The sequence below is a fragment of the Conger conger genome, chromosome 10 (assembly GCF_963514075.1).
Source record: "Conger conger chromosome 10, fConCon1.1, whole genome shotgun sequence".
Taxonomy (NCBI): Eukaryota; Metazoa; Chordata; class Actinopteri; order Anguilliformes; family Congridae; genus Conger; species Conger conger.
The window spans coordinates 11,924,654-11,932,835 of NC_083769.1; the positions used below are offsets into that span (position 1 = coordinate 11,924,654).

An 8,182-nucleotide genomic window follows, 5' to 3' on the forward strand; every position below is an offset into this window, starting at 1 on the left:
ACAAAAGCTCATCCTGCACTCTGTAAGAGAGTCAGAGAGTGGAGAGTACTTCTGTCTGGGTGAACGAGGACAAAACCCTGTTATCCAGTTTTTCCCTGGATCACTTGTGTTAAATGTGTCTGGTGAGTTTTTCTCCTGGAGATTTTCTTCTGTCTTTAACCAAATGATCTTGTATGTGATGAAGCCTATCTATATTTATAAATGCTAAAAGATCAAGACTAAGCACATGTTTACTTCAGGGAGAAAGCCAAAGCCTGTTATTACCCAGAATGCCCCCAGCGGATGGGTGTATTTCTGGTACAAAGACACATGGAGAACAGCTCTGCCCAACACTGAAAGCAGCAGGTCTGAAGGGTCCAGTTACACCATCAGCCCTGCTGCTCTGGCCCACAGTGGAGAGTACCGGTGTAGAGCTGTAAGAGGAAGAAACCCTTTTCACTCAGACTACAGTGATCCTCTGACTTTAGACATATCTGGTGAGAACAATTACAATAGAAGAATGTGGGTTTGATCGATGTGCTTTAATAATAATAAAAGAAATACGAAGAGAGTGTTTCTGATGCCTTAATTTAATTATTAGAAAATGTTGTATTGATTTGCAGGTATACCTCAAACACAGCAGTGCAGTCTGGATGGACAGAGGTCTTCCCTGATGAAACAGTGACTCTGAGGTGTATAATTCAGAGCAGCTCTGCAGAGTGGATATATGAATGGTACAAAGATGGACTGGAACTTCCTTTCGACGAGGCTGACTCCAGCTGTGTAAATGGAGACACATATACAATCCTCTCAGCTGATCAGTCCCATAATGGACTCTACACCTGCAGAGGAAAGCTTCAGAGAGCTGGTGTATACTCACTGATTAGCATCTCTGCTACATTGAATGTACAAGGTAAATATTGTCGCGTCTTTACTCTTTGCTTGTCGTTAGCCATAGTTCGCTAGTGTAGCTAGATTTCTTGCTCGCCAAACACTTGGTCCCGTGTATTAATGAGGAATAAAACTTACAATCTCCGGAGCCGCTCGCAATGACAAGACAAGAGTCTCGTGATTTAGTTTAGTTTTTTACTGCTGAAACTTTGGATTCAATGCTGCTAGCGCCTAGCTCGAGCGAGGGTAAGCAATTACCTAGTCAGGGGCCATACATCGGCTACATAAACAGCAGTCGATCTGACCATCACTTCCGTGTACATACACTACACACTGCATGACGGTTGAATCCTATTGGTCAAACATTAGGTTTGTTTAACATCGATGGTAATGAACCGAGCCGAACTCCTAGAAGCTATACTGAATAAAGATTTACGTTACAATATGATCTATTTTCTCTCAACAATTTGCATTTCCAAAGTTAACTGATAAGGATGAACTAGAAGGCCATGTCAATAATGACCACTACCTGTGGCTGGCTTACCTTCCATTAACCCAGTAAAAGCTGTTCCCTTGACAGATTTTGAGAAGAAAAAAAAGGTTTTTGGTGCCATAAAGTAGTTAGAGTATGAGGAGTGAGTGAGAGCTTCCATTCAGCTCCTTATCATGTGCAATGGGAATACGATGCAATGAATGGGAATAAGTCACTGTTCATCACAGCTTTGACACAGTTCTGAGTACGATTGTGATGTCAGGCCTGAAACTAAATTGGTGAAAATGTTTTGGAAATAGCCTACTGCAGTATTGGGTATAATATTCCTAGCTACTTGTTTCATTCATGATTTCATCTGCCAGATTATTTTCTTTACTATTTTTACTATGTGAAACAACAACATGGCCTTGTCATATTATGACTAGAGTGCAACAGAGTGTCTGCGTGTCTGTGTGAGGAGAAATTATTTTCACTAGCTGTCCAACAAATCTCACCAATGTGAAGAGGAATTCCATTATTTCAGTATCATGTGGGAGAGAAACCTATCACTCCAACAGTAACTTTGTAAGGCTTAGCGGATTACAGACTCAATTGATGATATTGGTTTTGACATATAACATGTTGAATTGGATGATAAGCATTATGGGATCTTGCAGCTCAGCCTCAGGCAGTAGTGACCCTGGATAATGGATGGCTGGGGAGCTACATCACTGAAGGCAGTCTAACAATGAGGTGTGAGCTTCAGGGAACCTCATCCAACTGGAACTACAGTGGTGTGAAAAAGTGTTTGCCCCATTCCTGATTTCTATATTATTTTATTTAATTTTTTTTTTTTTTTTTTGCATGTTTGTCACACTTAAATGTTTCAGATCAAACAAATTTAAATATTAGTCTAAGACAACACAAGTAAACACAAAATGCAGTTTTTAAATGAAGGTTTTTATTATTAAGGGAGAAAAAAAAATCCAAACCTGGCCCTGTGTGAAAAAGTGATTGCCCCCTAAACCTAATAACTGGTTGGGCCACCCTTAGCAGCAACAACTGCAATCAAGAGTTTGCGATAACTTGCAATGAGTCTCTTACAGCGCTGTGGATGAATTTTGGCCCACACATCTTTGCAGAATTGTTGTAATTCAGCCACATTGGAGGGTTTTCGAGCATGAACCGCCTTTTTAAGGTCATGCCACAGCATCTCAATAGGATTCAGGTCAGGACTTTGACAAGGCCACTCCAAAGTCTTCATTTTGTTTTTCTTCAGCCATTCAGAGCTGGACTTGCTGGTGTGTTTTGGATCATTGTCCTGCTGCAGAACCCAAGTTCCTTTCAGCTTGAGGTCACGAACAGATGGCCAGACATTCTCCTTCAGGATTTTTTGGTAGACAGCAGAATTCATGGTTCCATTTATCACAGCAAGTCTTCCAGGTCCTGAAGCAGCAAAACAGCCCCAGACCATCACACTACCACCACCATATTTTACTGTTGGTATGATGTTCTTTTTCTGAAATGCAGTGTTACTTTTACGCCAGATGTAATGGGACACACACCTTCCAAAAAGTTCAACTTTTGTCTCATCAGACCACAGAGTATTTTCCCAAAAGTCCCATCAATCAAGATGTTTTCTGGCAAAATTGAGACGAGCCTTAATGTTCTTTTTGCTCAGCAGTGGTTTTCGTCTTGGAACTCTGCCATGCAGGCCATTTTTGCCCAGTCTCTTTCTTATGGTGGAGTCATGAACACTGACCTTAACTGAAGCAAGTGAGGCCTGCAGTTCTTTGGATGTTGTTGTGGGGTCTTTTGTGACCTCTTGGATGAGTCGTCGCTGCACTCTTGGGGTAATTTTGGTCGGCCGGCCACTCCTGGGAAGGTTCACCACTGTTCCATGTTTTCGCCATTTGTGGATAATGGCTCTCACTGTGGTTTGCTGGAGTCCCAAAGCTTTAGAAATGGCTTTATAACCTTTTCCAGACTGATAGATCTCAATTACTTTCTTTCTCATTTGTTCCTGAATTTCTTTAGATCTCGGCATGATGTCTAGCTTTTGAGGATCATTTGGTCTACTTCACTTTGTCAGGCAGGTCCTCTTTAAGTGATTTCTTGATTGAGAACAGGTGTGGCAGTAATCAGGCCTGGGTGTGGCTAGAGAAATTGAACTCAGGTTTGATAAACCACAGTTAAGTTATGTTTTAACAGGGGGGGCAATCACTTTTTCACACAGGGCCATGTAGGTTTGGATTTTTTTTCTCCCTTAAAAAAAAAAACCCTTCATTTAAAAACTGCATTTTCTGTTTACTTGTGTTGTCTTTGACTAATATTTAAATTAGTTTGATGATCTGAAACATTTAAGTGTGACAAACATGCAAAAAAATATGAAATCAGGAAGGGAGCAAACACTTTTTCACACCACTCTATATATGGTACAGAGACGGAGCACAGATCTCACTAAACCACACTGGGGAGAGGCACACAGTGGGATTTTGGAATGGCTCCCATCATGGTGAATACAAATGTCAAGGAAATAGGACGGACAGAGCGTGCTACTCTCTCATCAGTGCAAGCTTCATAACAACTAATATCCATAAGTTTAATTAATCATTAAGACCACAGACAAGTAAAAGGTTAAATCCAGTGAAATAGCCATTGTACCATAATGTATAACACAACTGGCTTCATGCAAGAACATTTTTTTAAATCTTATCATACATTCCTCTTTCTTTTTTCATATGAAGGACTCGTAAACAGTCCACGAACACACACTTCTTAAAACATTTGTGGCAAGACATCCATAGGAAATTAATGGAATGCGTATTTACATGATTCGTTGGACAGGTTGTGACCACTCGTAAATGTTGTTTCTACATTCCAAAAAATACAAGACCAAGTCTGTGTACGGCGGCACGGATGGTGCAGTGGGTAGCACTGCCGCCTCACAGCAAGGAGGTCCTGCGTTCGAATCCCCGTGGGCTGGGGCCTCTCTGTGTGGAGTTTGCGCGTTCTCCCCGTGGGTTTCCTCTGGGTACTCCGGTTTCCTCCCACAGTCCAAAGACATGCAGGTTAGGCTGATTGGAGAATCTAAATTGCCCATAGGTATGAGTGTGTGAATGGTGTGTGTGCCCTGCGATGGACTGGCGACCTCTCCAGGGTGTATTCCTGCCTTTCGCCCAATGTATGCTGGGATAGGCTCCAGCGACCCTGTTCAGGATAAGCGGGTTAAGATAATGGATGGATACAAGTCTGTGTACCAAATCTGCTGTCCATTGTAACTTATATTAGTTGACCTCCATTCTTGATTTAAGATGTAATTTATAAATGAGAAAGGTCAATGAAATGTATTAGATTGCATTATTTTTTGTTTTTAATCCCAATCCATATCTGAATGATTGTATATTTAGCCACTTAAGGCCCACAATAAAAGGGGAAATACAATCCCTTAAAAAAATCATTCATGTCCCTTCTTGATTAAGATGAGCAAAAAAGGAATTCTCAAAAATGGATCATATCATTTTATGCTAATGTATTAGCTCTAAAGAGATAGGTGTTGGGATTATTCAGTACTCTGTGCACCCCCTCCTTGTAAAGATAACACTACTGCCCCTGTTATGTAGTGTTTCATGAGATGAAATCATACAGTATAGGGAGGGTCACTGACTAAAATCCTTCAGACCTTTTGGTCTGTGCTTGTTGCCTGCTCTCTTGCTGAACTTTAGTTAATTTTATGGGGCCTTTGCTCATCTTTATCAGGGGTATGAACAATTTTGGATGGCACTATACTGTACATACATACACAAGGCTGATTTTGCAATCCTGTATGATTGGAATCTATTTTTAATATTTTGAAAATATTCAAAAGATTATATTATGCCTCATTACAGCTTCCTCTTCTACCACAGAACAATTTTTTAAAATCTATGGTGTCTAAGACTTTTGCGCAATACTGTATATATGGAAATAATTGGAAAGAATGGAAATAAATGGGAAGATTATTATTTTAATGAATAGAAATGATAAAAGAACTTTATGTTGTACACACACACACACACACACACACACACACACACAAATATATATGTATTTCTATATTACCAGATTTATTTCTTCACATTTTTTCGATTATTTTATTTATTTTAGTATTATTACATGTGCTCGTTTTTCTATTAACACATTTATGTATTTTTTAAATAAATTTAAAAAAAATTTATTTTATTTTATTCTGGGACACTCTGTGGCCCTTAGGGGAGTCACAAGTGAATATTTTATGTCTTTGTCATTGTTCATCTTTGCTGGTGTGTCTTTGTTTATCATTGCTTGTGTGTCATTATTGATCTTTGCTGGTGTGTCATTGTTTATCATTGCTTGTGTGGCATTGTTTATCATTGCTGGTGTGTCATTATTGATCTTTGCTTGTGTGTCATTGTTTATCATTGCTTGTGTGGCATTGTTTATCATTGCTGGTGTGTCATTGTTTATCATTGCTGGTGTGTCATTGTTTATCTTTGCTGGTGTGGCATTGTTTATCATTGCTAGTGTGTCATTGTTTATCATTGCTGATGTGTCATTATCTTTGTGATTTCAGAAGTTCAAATCAAAAACCAGCGTGATGGGGATGAGTTTTACTCCAGGTTAAATGGATGTTACATAAGTGCAGGTGAGAATAGATGTTCTGAGTTCTGTTTCTGTTACACTGCGCCCCAAATGTTTGTTGAATTCAGGCTTTTTTTCCTCTCTTCCCCAGATCATGAAATACCCCTTACTACAGAAACTGGTCAAAATACAAATTTCACACCTGTGCTTGACAAATTACCTTGGCACTAAACTAAAAATCATGATACTTTGACAGATGTTGTCTTCATTTATACATTACACTCTATTGACATCAAGCTCCATATGTTCTTCCAATGTTTTCCCTCAACCCCTCTGATTTATTGGCAATAGGTTCTGAAGCAGTCATCGGCCAGCATTGTTTCTACTCAGCTGTTCAGTTGACACCATTAAACCAAGGTAAGTTTAAAATGAGCTGTGATTAATTCAGTGATTCTTCATAATCATTCTCTGTGATTGTATGGATTGATTTCTTATATTTTTCTTGCATGAGTGTTGTTAAAATCTTATTAGTTAAAGTGCTGTTACTGATATTATGTTACGGCAAGGCATTAAAAAATATATATTGGCATATATATTGGCATAATCCTTGCATGCACTGTGATTGCAGGTCCTGTTCTATAAGTGGACATGGGAATCCATATTCACTCAGTCTTACCTTCATATGTGAGGGAATAGACTATATCAGGTATATCCCACTTTGTCATACTATATTTTTTAAATATCTAAAAGATTTAAGGTCACCATGTTGCCCATTAAATCATGATATGCTGTTGGATCACTCTATTAATTTCCTATTCTGAAGCAGTCTCCAGAACTGACTTGTACAGGTCAATTGGTAAAAGTCAATTCATAGGTGTAGTGCTGTGGAAAATACAGTTGTTGAAGTTGACATTTTTTGAAGTTTGAAGTTGACATGAAGAGCATTTTAAATCCCTTCCTATCATTGAAAAAGGCTCACTGACATGTCACCTCTGCCTGTGTTTATAGTCCTTAAATTTGTGTTTCAAAATATGCAGTTGACGGGCCAACACTCTGTACCAAAACATTGTACAGCTGTACAATAATTCAAGCTCATTGATGGGTTTTTGTTGCTGCAATTCCTCTCTTGACCATTAGACGTACATATTCTACCTATAAATTCTTTGAATACAGGTGTCCTCAACCCTGGTCCTGTGCTGTGATATGTCTTCTGTTTTATTGTTCCATATTTAATCTTCCATATTAATTTAATTTGTCATTTAGCTGACACTTTTATCCAAAGCGACAAGTTTTCATTAATTATTTTCATATTCTAACATTGACTTGTTCAGACCTTGGATAAATGACACAGAAAATACTGCCTGCTATTCACATTCTTCAACCTTATCCACCCAGAACTGTCACAGTCGGGTATAGAACCCTGGTCTCTGGTGTGCTAGTCAGAGACCAATCCCCTAAACCACCAAGGACTGAGAATCAGAAATTCAAAAGCTCAGAAGATATACGAAAAAAATCCAAAAACAGAGTTCAATCCTTAAATCCACAAAGGCCAAAAAACATAAAACAGATAATCCAAAAAGGGAAACCAAAAATAATCCAGTAATGCAACCAAATCCAAAGGGCAATCCAAGTAACACAGAGTACAACAATCCAGGGTCAAAAAAAAGAAGAGGCAATCAAGGTTCTAGTTAACAGAAGATCAGACAAAGTTACTCACAGAGGGTTCAGTGAAGACTCAACAAAGACATGGTGAAAAGACCGGGTTTAAATACAAGAGGGGTGACATGGCTCAGGCAGTAAGAGCAGTCGTTGCCGGTTGCCAGTTCGATCCCCTGCCCGGGCTGTGTGGAAGTGTCCCTGAGCAAGACACTTAACCCCCAAATGCTCCTGATGAGCTGGTTGGCGCCTTGCCTGGCAGCCAATCGCCGTCGGTGTGTGTGTGTGTGTGTGAGTGTGTGTGTGTGTGTGAGTGTGTGTGTGAGTGTGTGTGAGTGTGTGAGTGTGTGTGAGTGTGTGAGTGTGTGAGTGTGTGTGAGTGTGTGTGAGTGTGTGAGTGTGAGTGTGTGTGAGTGTGTGTGTGTGTGTATGAATGGGTGAATGAGAAGCATCAATTGTACAGCGCTTTGGATAAAGGTGCTATATAAATGCCAACCACAAGAGACAATGGGCTACACAAATCACATGACTGAATAACAGGTGGGTTAAACAATTAGACAGTGAAACAAAAATGAAATACAGTGA

At 39.5% G+C, this 8,182-nt stretch overlaps 1 long non-coding RNA gene across 2 annotated transcripts; it reads left to right on the plus strand.

Annotated features, from left to right (window-relative positions):
* The first annotated feature begins 403 nt into the window (after positions 1–403).
* Positions 404–6,742, plus strand: LOC133138480 (uncharacterized). Of its 2 annotated transcripts, none has more exons than XR_009709744.1 (5): positions 404–476; positions 603–892; positions 5,934–6,005; positions 6,093–6,358; positions 6,570–6,742. It is a non-coding gene; the product is annotated as an uncharacterized LOC133138480 (long non-coding RNA). The 2 variants fall into 2 exon arrangements; XR_009709743.1 differs by having other exon boundaries at positions 6,293–6,358.
* Positions 6,743–8,182: the final 1,440 nt, after the last annotated feature.